Source organism: Phocoena sinus, chromosome 20 (genome assembly GCF_008692025.1).
Source record: "Phocoena sinus isolate mPhoSin1 chromosome 20, mPhoSin1.pri, whole genome shotgun sequence".
NCBI classification, from domain to species: domain Eukaryota; kingdom Metazoa; phylum Chordata; class Mammalia; order Artiodactyla; family Phocoenidae; genus Phocoena; species Phocoena sinus.
Window position 1 is genome coordinate 49,344,287 of NC_045782.1, and position 14,278 is coordinate 49,358,564.

At 48.7% G+C, this 14,278-nt stretch overlaps 1 protein-coding gene across 3 annotated transcripts in view; it reads left to right on the plus strand.

Moving 5' to 3' along the window:
• DNAH17 (dynein axonemal heavy chain 17) overlaps positions 1–14,278 on the plus strand; it is a 163,113-nt gene that overhangs the window by 10,159 nt on the left and 138,676 nt on the right. For all 3 annotated transcript variants that reach the window (XM_032617880.1, XM_032617881.1, XM_032617882.1), the window contains exons 3-5: positions 2,650–2,862; positions 7,367–7,613; positions 12,089–12,258. The gene's annotated coding sequence lies outside the window, so the exon portion shown is untranslated. The remainder of the gene's footprint in view (positions 1–2,649; positions 2,863–7,366; positions 7,614–12,088; positions 12,259–14,278) is intronic.

Genomic DNA, 14,278 nt, shown 5'->3' on the forward strand with positions numbered 1-14,278 from the left:
GGCGTGCACCGCATAGAGTGTCTGCCCCCATGTGAGAGTGAGCGTCAGGCTTGGGGACCTAGTCTAGCTGAGGGTTTTCAGGCTCGGGGGAAACGTAGCTGTCACCTGGTCTGTTGATGCTCCAGGTGGCTGCACGTTGCAGTGACTCGGGAATTTTTAAAAGGACTGATGGCTGAGTCCCAATTCTAATGTGAATTAAGTATGTGACTCTATTAGAAATAGATTCTAATGTGAATCCTGGAAATGGGGTGTGGCCTGGGCTTTGGGGTTTTTTTAAGTCTATTTTTAAAAACAGCTTTATTTAGATACAATTAACACACGATTCACCCAGTTTCAAGTGCACAATTCAATGGTTTTCGGTAGAGTCACAGGGCTGTATATCCGTTATCACAGTCTTATCTTAGAACTTTTTTTTTGCCCCTAGAAGTAATCCCAGACTCATTAGCAGGCACACCCCATTACCACCCCCACTATTCTCTTAGCCCCAGGCAATCCACTTTCTCGAGATTTGTCTATTCTGGTTTTGCGTATAAAAGGAATCATATATATGAAGTCATTTGTAACCGGCTTATTTCCTAAACATAATGTTTTCAGGGTTCATGCACGTTGTAACGTTCCTTTTTATTGCTGAATGCTGTTCTATTGTATGGACGTGCCACATTTTATGTATCCATTCATCAGTGAAGGACATTTGGGTTCTTTCCACATCTGGGCTATTATAATGCTGCTACGAACATTCACGTACAGGTTTTTCTGCGGAACATTCGTTGCCTTAAATTATACAATTTCCTGTCAATTTATGAATGTCTCAAAAGAAGAAGTTGGTTATCACCTCCCACTAATATAGGATAAACCAGCTTCCTCTTGGTAGTGTTTGCTTCTCATATTTACCCTCGATCTTTCTGTAATGAAACAGAATCTCTTGTTATTAAAATGTAGCTTGATATCAATTTTTTGGTCCAATCTGACAACCTCTGTCATTTTACTGGCAAATTTAGTCCATTCACAATCATAATTACTATTCTGGATTTGTATCTACCATATTATGAATTTTCTTGTTCCACATTTCATATGTTTTCCTCTTTTCTTGTCTTTTTCTTTTTTTAATATTTATTTATTTATTTGGCTGCACCAGGTCTTAGTTGAGGCACACAGGATCTTTTAGTTGCGACATGCAAACTCTTAGTTGCGGCATGTGGGATCTAGTTCCCTGACCAGGGATCAAAGCTGGGCCCCTGCATTGCAAGCGTGGAGTCTTAGCCACTGAACCACCAAGGAAGTCCCTTTTCTTGTCTTTTTAATTGAGCTTTCTTTAGTTCATCCCTACCGCCACTAGTTTGGAAGCTACATAGATGCGTATTCTTTTTTTAGTTAGCCTTACATTGTGAATACTTTGTCTAAAAGGAATGAATATTTCTCATCTACTCTCAGAAAATAGAAGAAGCATAGAATATTTCACCTTCTATCATCTCTCCCACTGTATATTTTAAAAAAAACCTTTTTTTGAAACATTCATAAACTGACAGGAAATTGTAAAGATAGTACAGAGAGGTCCTGTGTACACTTCACCCAGTTTTCCCCAGTGGTTACATCTTACGTAATTGTAGTATAATATCAAAACCAGGAAATTAACACTCATAAAATGTATGTATAGTCCTCTCATCTTATCAGATGTATAAATTTATGTAACCACCACAATCAAGATACAGGAGTGTTCCCTCACCACAGAGATCTCCTCACAGACATCCTTTCAATAGTCACACCCATGACCTTGTCCCCTACCACCTGTAATCCCTGGCAAGCACTGATCTGTTTTCCATCTCTATGATGTTGTCATTTTGACAAAATTATATAAAATCATCCTCTATGTGACCCTCGGAGATGGGCCTTTCTACTCAGCATAACCCTCCTGAGATCCATCCAAGTTGTTGTATACATCAGTAATTCCTTCCCTCTTTTTGTTAAGCGCTATTCAGCAGTATGGATGCACGAGTTTGTTTAACCGTCCTACTTCTACTGTAGGACATTTTGCTTGTTTCTACTTTTTGGCTACTCTGAATAAAAATTGCTATAAATAATCATATAAGGTTTTTAGGTGGACATACGTTTTCTTTCTCTAGGATAAATGCCCAAGACTACGACTGTTGGGTCATATGATAACTGTCTGTTTAGATTTTAAAGGAACTACCAAACTTTTTCAAAGAGACTATGCCATTTTACGTTCCCACCAGCCATGGAGAAGGTATCCAGTTTTTCTGCACGTTCAGCATTGGGCATTAACATTATTTTTTATTTTAGGTGTTCTAATAAGTATGCACTGATAGCTCTTTTTGGCTTTACTATTTCATTTCCCTAATGGTTTAGTTATGTTGAATGTATTTTCATGTCCTTATTTGCCATCTGTTTGCCTCTTCAGTGAAATATCTCTTCATTTTCTGACCTATTTTCTAATTGGATTTTTTTTTTTTTTTTTTTTTACTGTTGAGTGTTGAGAGTTCTTTATCTAGTCTAGATACTGGATACGTGCTTTGCAGATATTTTCCGCCAGTCTTAGCTTGCCTTTTCATCTTCTTAACAGGGTCTTTGAAAGAGCAAACATTTAAAATTTTGATGAAGTCCAGTGAATTTTTTCCTTTTTTTTTTCCCCAGAGGTGTTGCTAATCTGAAAGCCATGGCCCTGGATGAGTAAAGCCCTCTCCGTGAGCCCGTCTGTCTCCCTGCATCCTCTGGCAGCCTGAGTCTGAGAAGAATCCCCCTCACTGGGGGCGAGCTGGCCTTCCTGGCACTTTTCCTATGGGCCGCACTCTCGCTGTTTCAGCCATCGAGGCAGCCTGACCCTGCTTCCTTTGAACGGCTCTTCAGGTATCTGAAATCAGCTTTCTGAGGTTCTTGTCTCCTCTTTTCCAAAGAAAGAGGGTGTCCACTTGCTGGGTCATTGGTTGGTCAGGCAGGATGTGTCGGATGGGCTGGGGATGCTTGGACCCCTCCTGGCCCACTCCCTCTGCTCAGCACAGCAGGCCCTGGTCAGCCCTGTGGGGTGGACAGAATGAGGAAACCGAGACCCCTTGGTTTGCCTTAAAGAGTCTCTGGTTGTTTGCAAGCTCCGTACACGTTCCCAAATCCTGACTCATGTGACCCAAGAGGCCTCGTGGGCAGGCGGGCCCCAGGGAAGAGAAAAGAAGGGCCCTGCAAGTGTCACACCTGCGACAGGTGTGAGCCGGCCAGGCCTCTATTTGCGCACTTGTGGAGCAAAAGAGGCAGAATCTGCTGTGCAGGTGCCATCAGGGGGACTTAGGAATGCTGGGCCTCCAGCCTTCCGCTCAGCACAGAGGGACCTTGGTGACATCATGAGAGCAAGGACAAACACGGATGGAGCTCATCCCAAGCCAGGCCAGGCTCCAACGCATTTAACCTCTCAACAGCCCAGAGCCAGCCCTGCCCGGTACCTCGGCCCCACAGCTGCAGTGCAGGCCCAGACAGGTGTAGTGATGTGAGCAGTTCACCCGGCAGGTAAGCGGCAGAGAGTCTCCCGGCAATGTGGCTGGAGAGTGGGAGCCCGAGGCCACTGGGCTCGCTGCCCTCCCGCGTCCACTCGTGAGTAGAAGCTACCTCCTGTCCCAGGTGTGTGTTTGGATCAATGGGTCATCCTGCTTTTCTTCTGAGAACCACATGCACAGACACCAGACCGATGAAGCTCCTGGGTTTGCATCTCTGTGGGGTGGTGTAACTCAGGCAACTCTGCTGCTGGGGCTGGTGAGGGGACGGCGCTCCCCCACGATCACGTTCATCCATCTGACAATTGGGGGACCAGCGAAGAATCTGGCCAAAATGGTAAGTCCTGAGGCTTTTTTGGGAACCGTCAGGCCAAGCAAAACCAGATTGGAAACTGTATTTCCAGATCTCCATTCAGATCGCTGTCTTTGTGATTCCCAAAACTGAAGTGTAAACACACAGAAATCCCCACTTAAAGTCTAAAAATGCTGTTCTTATAATTCTCCTAAAGACCTCAAATTGTGGAGTGTTTTTCTTCAAAATATTTTGAATCTTTGCCCCTGGTAATACTGTCTTTTTAAAATCAGAATCTTCAGTTTCCCATCTGGGCTCATGACTAGATAGATTTCCACGTCACTGGGGCCTAGATTTTTCATCTCTAATACCCTCTTCCAAGTCGGCAGCCCCAGACACTTGCCCAGGGCTGCTTTCCGCCCCCCATGCCTGGTCCTGGGGCAGGCTGATGGTTCCCTCCACTACACCTGGCCAGTTCTGGTCACTCCTGATGGCTCTCCCTTCTTGGGGCTGCCAACAAAGCCCCACAAACTGGGGGGCTTAAAACATCTCAGTCTGGAGGCCAGAAGTCCGAAATCAAGGCGTTAGCAGGGCTGTGCTGTCCTTGGAGGTGTAGGGGAGGGTCCTGCCAGGCCTCTTCCAGCCTCTGGTGGCCCCAAGCATTCCTTGGCTTGTGGCCACATCACCCCAATTCTGTCTCCATCCTCACATGGCCTCATCTGGGTCTGTGTCTCAAATCTCCCTCTGCTTTTATCTTTAAGGACACCAGTCTTTGGATTTGGGCCCCACCCTAAATGGAGTTGGGTTTCATCTCAGAATCCTTTACTTAGTTACATCTGCAAAAACCCTTTTTACAAATGAGGTCATGTAAGGTTCTAGGCAGACAGGACTTGGACATATCTTTTTTTGAACAACTTCATTGAGATGTAATTCACATGCCATATAATTCACCCATTTAGTGTACAATTCAATGGTTGTTCATGTATTACATTAATTTTTTAAAATTGCGGTAAAAAATATACACATATCTGGGGTCACCTCATCTCTCACCTGCTGCACTGGCCATGGGCTTGACTCATGGGCATGGGGTGGGGAGGGGGGCCATTTCCCTTCATTTTCAGTTACTCCCTTGGGTCAGCCTGTGTGGCCCTTGGGCTGCCTTTGTGGGCATTGTGTGACAGCCATAGGGCAAAGCCCAGGGCTGACCATGTGATCAGAGGACTGAAGTCCCCCTTACCCCCGCGGGTCCTGGGCATACTTGTGACACCTGAATGGGGAAGGGGGTGATTCCTCAGCGGGATGTTTTGGCTCTGCCCATCTCTCACCCTTGCGGTCTGGGGTCCGTCAGGGGCTCCCAGGTCCGGCCTCTGCATTGTGGTCCCCTGTGCTGCGTCCTTCCTGGTTCCCTTCTCTCTTCCTGGAGATGCACCTGGCCTGGCCTGTTCTGCCCGGATAGGTTTGGGCTGGATGGTCACTGATATTGCACTCTGACCCTTTCTGTAAGTGTTGCTCTCCGGGTGACTTATATATATGTTTATGGGGTTTCTTTTTAATACCCCAGGACGTTACTTAAATGATAAGAGACTGTGACACAGAGGCTTTTGCCGAGATTTCGGGCAGGTGGGCATTTTCCTTCCTTTGAAACGTGGCTGCCTCTGCAAGGGGACGGATGAGGCAGCTGAGGAGCGGCTGCTGCATCGCCGGGGAAGTGCGGATGGGGTGGGGCCACGGGCCACAGAAGTGGCGCTAGGAGGCTGATGAAACAGCTGACAGCTCAGCCCTCCATCACCTGTGAAAATGGCAGGAAAAAAGCAGAATGTTCCATGTCATTTAGCCAGTCCCACGTAGCTGATTTTCTGGGGCACTTTAGCCAGGAGGACACGCTCCCGCATTTGCTCTGAGGCCATATTATGTCACGCCTGGGATTTCAGAAGAGCTGTCACCCTCTGGCTGTACCCATGGCAACGGGAGACCCAGCATCAGGAGCGCTCTCTCAGTGTCTGCGTTCAGCACCGAGGGATGTGGGCGGGGGGCGCTTTGGGAACAGAGCAGACCCTGGCAGTCACTGGGTCCAGACCCCTCCTTCGAGGGCATAGCAGGGAGCCACCAACGGGAAGGGAAGGGCCGAGGAAGACCCGTCTTCTGACTCCTTGCCGGACCCCTGCTAGCCCTGCTGCTCCTCCCTCAGGGGAGGCTTCCGGTACTTTCTCCCTTGATGGGCATTAACTGTCAAGAGGCGCCAACAGCTATGGGAAGGGAAGGAGAAGAGTCCATAAGGCCATGAGAAAGGGGAACCAGAAGGGTTGGAGGAAAGCCAGAATGTTCCAGAATCTGCGGGAAGCAGGGGCTATCCAATACAGCAAGCAAGTCAGGTTAGATAATTAGCAAATTCAGCATTTGTTTGGAATCCACCTAAAAGATCATCCCTAATTTGAGCTTATTTCTAGGCAACATTCCCTGGACCTAGTAATTAGGGAGCAACCTTTCCCTCTGAGATGTTTGTCATTCTGGAGATGTCCTATTATGCAGACAGTGAAGGGAAGCAGCACGATGGATAGAACGTTTGTTTTTCCTAAGCCACGAACCATCCTTGGCTTCTGCAGTTTCTCCCTAGCATTGCAAGGTAGTAGCTCTTGTGCTTTAAGTCCTCCCCCGAAATGTTTAACAATAGCAAAAAATATATAAACAAGCAAAACCCAGACTTACAGCTACAGACTTGATTTCTACATGGCAGAAGCTAGGTTTTCTTTGTCTTTTATGGCACGTTTCCAGGTCTACATATTGTCTGGCCTGTGCACCATTGGTTTTTATAAGTTTTGGGATTTGACCTGTTGTGAAAACTATTCTTGCCACGTACATACGTGTAACAACACCTAATTACTACTTAATATTCTATTTGTTAATTCAACAACCATTTAAGTTTTTTCTGTATCCAAGGCAGTGTGCTGAGCAGTTACAGTTCAATGGGGAAAACAGTGTCCCTGCTCCCAAAGGCACATGGACAGTATTGCAGGACAGGGGAATCAGGACATGATGGAAGCATGTGTACATTGTGTTTAGACCAGAGGGGCCAGTGGTCACTTATTTGGAAGGAGGGAGGGGGTCAGAAAGTCTTCCTTGAAGCCAAGCCTCTCTCTGGCCATTCAACATTCTCAAATCCTTTATGCCGTGGTTCTTCTATATTTTATCAGAAAACCTTCAGCAGTAGGTCAGGGCCACAAGCTGTCCATCTGCGTTTCTATACCCGGTTGCTGAGCCCCGTGAGAAGCCATCTCATCCGCTAAACATCCAATTTAATTGCTCATAAGTTCCACCTTCCATAAAACACTGAACACATTCAGCCAAGTTCTCTGCCACTTTATAACATGGATCACCTTTCCTCCAGTTTCCAAAGTCAGCTCCATCCCTTTAACTAACTGTCTGTTAATCCCATTCCTGGTCATTCCCCCATGACAGCAACTTCATGCTATTCCATCAGTGGCTGTCTTCCCACTGGCCGGTCTTGGCCCCATGGGGGATTGGTTCATGCCCCTGAACCCCTAGATATGCACCTGCCTGAGTGCCGTGTGGTTTCCCGCAGGTGTCCTTTGCTGTGTCTTCAGAGACGTCTCAGTGTGAGAGAGACGCAGTGCAGGAGAGGCAAAGTACTGTCAGGCTACAAGGCCATGAAGCTTGTGGCTGGAAGGTGGACCACCAGGATGTGAAGAAGACGCCAGAGGGTGTGATACAGTCCACCCGTCGCACTGCTCAGATCCACTCGTTCCTCACGTCACGTCCAATCCATCTCAGAGCCCTCCAGGTGGTGGCAAGAATCAATAGCATTTCAGGTATCTTGGTGTCACCATCAGACTCGATATCCACCAGCCCTCAAAATTCGGGGTGTCCCCCTTTTTCCAGTGAATACTCTGATAAACGGCTGTAAGTCCATTTAGGGAAGAGTTAAGGGGCCTTTATCATAAACAGCTGTGGTGCCAGTGCAGGGGCTCTTTCTCAGGAGGACCAGCGTCCTCCCTTCATCGGTGGACTCTTGGTGCATGAAACTGACCCAACGTGATTTTCCACTGAATGGCTGATAACAATCTCCTGTTCACCAGCTCTAGATTTTTGTCTTGGTTCCACTAATTCCCTGCCCATCCCAACGGCCTTTTAGCTTTGCTGCCCATTATAGTTGTTACGTCTACCTGACCACTGTCCAGTGAGGGCTGCCACCTGCCTTCTCCACTCCGTAATCACATCATCATCTCCACTGACACTGGGGGGCCCAGTCCCATGGCTGGACCCCTACTGTAAACTGCAGGCCCACAGAGGACAGCCAGCCTGGAGCCTCTCAGACACGTCAACGCTCCTCTCCCCGATGCATTTCCTGTTGCTTTTGTAAAGGGGGTGTCCTTTGATCTTTGCTGGGGAACACGGTCAGGTGGTAAGTTCTTTCATCTCACACAGCAAAGTCATCCTAACATTGCCCCTGCCCTGAGCCCTCTGTCCCTTACCTCAGTGCTCTGCCCAGGCAGCTCCAGCCTCTCTGCCTAATTTACTGCACGTCATCATGCTGCACGAGCTTCATGGACGCATCCCAGCAGGGCAGTAAGGCAGGCTCCAGGCCTTCTCCAGCCTCGAAACTGAGCTGGAGATGTTCAGTCCAAGTCTGAAGATCTGAGAACCAGGGGGCCGATGGTGTAAGTCCCAGACAGTTTGAAGGCCTGAGAATCAGATGTCTGAGGGGAGGAGGAGGTGGACGTCCGCACTCCAGCAGGGAGCAAATTCACCTTTCCTCTGCCTTTCTGTTCTACTCAGACCCTCCCCAGAGTGGGTGATGCCCACCCACATCGGGGAGGGCCATCTTCTTTCCTCCATCCACCAGCTCAAATGCTCATCTCTTCCAGAAAGACACACCCAGAGATAATGTTTGACCAGCTGTCTGGGCATCCCTTAGCCCAACCAAGTTGACACATAAAATTAACCATCACAACAGGTGAACTCACAGTCTGAAGCCCAGAGGTTCCCCCTTCTGCCCTGGTTGGGGAAGAACACTGATAGGTGTTTTCTACTTTGGTTTTCCCCATTATCACTTTGCTCCACAAGGAAGTGGAGAGAGATTGGGAGACTCAGAGGAACCACCCTCAAGGCACAAAATCTTTACGAAAAGACCAGACTGGGAAGAAATGAAATTTCCAGATTTCGACTGTAGGTTTTCCCCTGATTGCTCAACTTAAAGCATTAACCACATTCCAGGTAGAAGATAATCCATTTTTATTCTAAAGACCCAGCATGTGTTGTGTTTCTGCTGTTCTCTCCCCTTCAGTTTTATAAACACCCTGAAAATGACTTACAGACGTAAACATCAATCAGGAACTCTCTCCAGCCTGTATGACAAAATCCAGGGCCGTCTGCAAAGGAAAGTTCTGCTCTCCCATTTTATCGTTGTTTTGATTTCCGAGGGGTCCCCAGGGCATCTGGTTTCCATAACTTCCTGCTTCCTCCAGATGGAGTGACCCAGCCAGCCAGCTCCCTCCAAGGAGAGCGTGTGGTCAGGCTGGGGTTCCTTCCCTGCACCTCCTTCCTCACGTTTGGAAAGTTGGAGATTTCCTCTCGGTTTCATGGTTTATGTCAAATAGCTGCATATTCAAAGCAAACGGACTGCTTTGTGTATTTCAACATTCCTTCGCGTAACTTGACTTATCTGACTCTTGAGAGTTGTGGCTGTTTTTGCAAATCACTGAAGAGGGGCAGAAGCAGGTTCTCTAGCTAATGGAAAGGGTTGGGGGGAGGGGAGAGCCTCAGACCCCTCCCACCATGAGCAGGCAGACCACAGACCACAGTGTGTCTTGGGTCCTGGGAGGGCCCCAGGTTGGCTTTTCTGAAGCCGTTTTCCATGCCCACGTGCGGTTGGTTCCCGTGTGAAAGAAGCCCCACTGGCGATCGGCAGCTTTCCGCAAGCTTTCCCATGGGGCAGGCATTTCCCCATGTTTCCGGGGCAAAGACAGAGTGAAGTGCCAGGGTGCTGAGATCAGAGCCGACTGTTGGTGCGTTTGTGCATTAGAGAGACAAACCCAGGATAAGTGTGTAAAAGAGCTAAAACCCAGCACTGGGAAAATATACCCAGTACTGGCCCTTGAAGGATTGGGTCACTCCCAGCACCTTTAAATGCCAAAAAACGCTCCGCGGTTTTAAGGCACATGCTAACAAGAGCTGTGCTCCCAGGTCAGTCTTGAAGCTTCATCAGGTCGATTTAAAATTCAGAGGTTGGGGGCTTCCCTGGTGGCGCAGTGGTTGAGAGTCCTCCTGCCGATGCAGGGGACACGGGCTTGTGCCCCGGTCCGGGAAGATCCCACGTGCCGCGGAGCGGCTGGGCCCGTGAGCCATGGCCGCTGAGCCTGCGCGTCCGGAGCCTGTGCTCCGCAACGGGAGAGGCCACAACAGTGAGAGGCCCGCGTAACGCAAAAAAAAAAAAAAAAAAAAAAAAAAAAAAAATTCAGAGGTTCTCAAAGCCTGTTCAGCGATTCCAGGGTAGGACGCATCACAACAGTCATGAAGCTCACAGAACAAAAGCTCGCTGTCCAGACCAGACAGCTGCTATTTGATGCTGAGTTTGGTGTCTCGTGGACCGAACCCCAGGATGCAGAGGTAGGAGGCTCTTAGGGATCATCCAGTCTATTGATAAATGAGAACTCAGCCCGCAGACCAGCCCCGCCTCCCTGTTAGCTCAGTGCCCTAGGGAAGGGTACCCCATCGCTCTGTGCCTCAGTTTCCTCCTCAGAATCTCGTTTCACTAAGATGTTGAGAAATGGCCTTACATCCTACGCTGGGTCTATGGCCCACACTAGGTCCAGAGAGAGCTACCGGGATTAGCTTTGCTGGGCTGTGGTCTTCGATCCTGGCTGCTATGCACTTGCAGAAGATGTGTCCTCGGTACGAAATACGACCATGCTTTGCTGCCAAGGATAGAGAAAATGGAAAGTTCAGCTTCTTACTCCACAATGCAGGAGTTCTAGTGACAGTTATATTTGGATAAATGGAAGTTAGAGGTTTTAGTGATTTTCTGGTATTCTGACCACACCAAAACTTCGCCCTAGTTGCTAATACACTCTGTGTCAATCAGGGTTCAACCCGAGAAACAGGGCCAGCAGGGTGTGTGTGTGTGTGTGTGTGTGTGTGTGTGTGTGTGTGTAGACTTATTGCAAGGGATTGACTTATGTGATTGTGAGGGCTGGCTGGGCAAGTCTGAATTCGTAGGGCCGGGAAATAGGCAGACGAAATTTGGGGCACTGGCCGAAGCTGTTGGCCACACGTGGAATTCTTTCTTCTACAGGGAAACCGCAGCTCTGCTTTTAAGGTCTTTCAGCTGATTGGGCGAGGCCTACCCAGGTTATCCAGGCCATTTCCCTTATGTAAAGCCAATCGATTATGGGCTTTTATCACATCTACAAAATACCTTCCCAGAAGCATCTAGGTTAGTGCCACACAGACACACTCTGTCCCTGCAGAATGAGCCCTTTTATATTGACCCGTCCTTGAAATTTGCATTTGCTAAACTCCCTGATGCCACAAAGACAAGAGACTTCACCATTTGCTACTGACTTGTTGACCAACAGGGATTTTAATCCCCGGCTTGCTTGCCCCGGGCCTTTGTGGCAGCTCTGCACACAGCATCCCAGCTCTGGACTCTCTTGACTTAAACTTGTACCTTAGAAATGCACTTCTCCTGTGTCCCAGGCCCTCAGACCTCTTGCCTGCTAGTCTGGTGCTTCTCAAATTGCCTGTGGCAAAGGACCAGTTGTTTTGCTTTGTTATTAATTTCCAATCCAGTATGCGACTAATGCTTTCATAAAACATGATAAAGATGAACCACCAGAAAAAAATGACCATGCAGTTAGATGCCACGGAGCTTTCAGAGTGTCTGGACGTTGGCTTGCAATTTCCGTGCTCACCACAGGCCCGGGACAAGCAGTCTCAGGCTGTCACTGAGCATGGACCATGCACGCCATGGATGACTCATGGATTCCTTCTGTGAACATTTCTTGAGCACTTAGTATGCGCCAGGCACTGCTTTAGCTGATGAAACTATACTTTTAATGGAGGGAGACAACGAAGAAACATAATAAATAAGTAAATTAAACCCTGTGTTAGAAGGTGATACGTTCTATGGGAAAAACTAAAGCAGGGCAGGGGATGAGATTGCTGAGTTGGTTGGGTTCCCCACCCCCTGGCTGGGTGTTTTGGGGTTCTAAATGGTGATGTAAACCCATCTATGGAAAAGTGTGCATGGTTGTCCTTATCCGTTAATACATTTGTATTTTAACAGGAAGCTTCTTATTACGCAGGATGAGAACTGAGACCCATGCATTGACACCTGTGGGTCAGGTCAACACTGAGGGCCTGGGATCTCTGAACCGGAAGCAGAAGCGCGTGGACGGGCCCCGGGGAATTTCTGAATGGAGGTGGGAGCAGAGAGAACCTGAGGAAGAACAAAAGGTAACAGAAAAGACTAAGGTTAAGAAGCCAGGTACCCACCACCCCTCATGCTTCAACGGGAGGAGGAAGGGATGTTCTCACTGGGCTCATTTTAACTCGGCAGGCAGCAGCTTCGAGGGAGGGCGCTGGGGTCCTGTAGACTTAGTGCAATGCAGACAACCCGGGAAACCATTAGTCTTGCTGCAATTAGCAATTTTTTTAGCAACAATAATGTGCTCATTGGCATCACCCCAGTGGACCGGGTGTTCGACTGTGATGGAAAAGAACAAAATCTAAGAATGTGCACAACGGGCTGGAAATAGAGTGTCAGGGATGCCTAAAGGCTGCCGTGAAAGCAGGGACCTTGTACTTTTTAGCTTTCAGGGTGAAAAAAACACTCCATGAGAACATGTGAGTTTATTGTTCCACTTGACAATGTGTAAAATGGAGACAAGTGATAATAATAGGTGAGACTTAGCATCCATTGTTAATCCACGTGCTGCGCTTTGAGGGGGCTCTTTCATTGTCCCCCATTTTCAAATGAGGCGTGAGAGGCTGGCTGACCAAGGCTGCAGGCAGGCTGGTGCTGCAAACCCTGGCCACTTGGCTACATGTCTGGGCTCCTACCCATGACGCCATCCTGCCTCTCAGGAGCGCCCCGCATCCCTTCCAGTAAGTTGCGCGGGACTGTTCTGGGTGGAGGCAGCAGCCCAGGACCCTCAGAGCACTTACTTCGCCGGCTCAGCCACTCAGAGACCAGCACCCAAGACAGAGCCTGTGCCCCAGGCCACGCTCCTGTAAGCTAAGCGGATCCCAACGAGAAGAGCACAGGCTGCTTCCTCAGAGCTGGCCAGGGCAGGGAGTCAGTCCAATCACCTGCATTTGGAGAGAGATGGATGGAGAGATGGATGGAGGAAGGGAGAGAGATGGGTGGCAGCCAGAGCAGTAGAAAGCTTCTGGCAGAGCAAAGGCAAGGCTTTGGGTGAGCCACAACTGGAGGCTGTTGGCGTAGGGCAGCTGGCATGCTAATTACAAGCAGGACACCCTTCGTGATTGGTTAGGGGGCATATTTGTTTTTGCCAGGTTGGTCCTGATTTGAAAGCAGGGGCAAAAACGAGGGAAGCTGGCAGTCCCTGGCCAAGTCCTGGCCATTTTGGCCTGACTGCTGCAGGGGTTGTAGTCAGAGTTCTCTTGTCATATTTGGTCTGGCTGTTGCTCTTTGTATGTTTGATCTCTTGTAATGAGAATGTTCTCCAAACGCCGGCTCCCAGGCATGTTCTCCAAACACACGGGGCTGTCATGGGCATAGTGCCCCAGGGAGCTGATTCCACTGAACGCCTGGAAACAGACTCACAGGCCCAAGTGCGGGGTGGCTCTACACCCTGGAGTGGGGACAGAGGGCTGCATCGTGGTCATCTCCCCAGTAGCCACAGAGGAGACCTGCCCCAGTCCTCTCTGTGGGGACTAAACCGAGCCCCAGGAACCCCTTTCCCCCTGTCAGACACCCACTGTTCTCTAGCCAATTAGCTCAGAAAAGCCTGGGAGCTTGGGGCTGGGAGCGGAGGGGAAGGAAACCCGGTTAGGCTGCCTCATTCCTGCAATCCTCTGCTCAAGTGTCTTCAAGTCAGTCTCTCCTGCGCTACATCGTAATGTAGCACCACTGCTTATCCTGTCTTTATTTGGAATTTGGATATTTTGTTATCACGTGTTATTTGCATTCACTTTGATATTCTTCAAGTATTGCATTGCATATCGTTTATCTTGATCCCTGAGTGTTGGGGACTCCCTTAAATTTTGCACCTGAAGCAGGTGCCTCGTGCTCCTCACCCCGCCCCCTCCCTGCTTTCAAGCCCCGAGGGCTTCCTCCTCAGTATCTAGTGTTCCAGGGCTGGCGAGTAAATGCTGCACATTTTTAATGGACTGTTAGATTTCGGTCATGGTTTCTGCTTCACTTTTTATTAATTAACAATTAATTCATCTCAAATATTTCTTGAGCCAACTCTATTCCAGGAACCGTGCCAGGTGCCGGGGATTCAGGAAT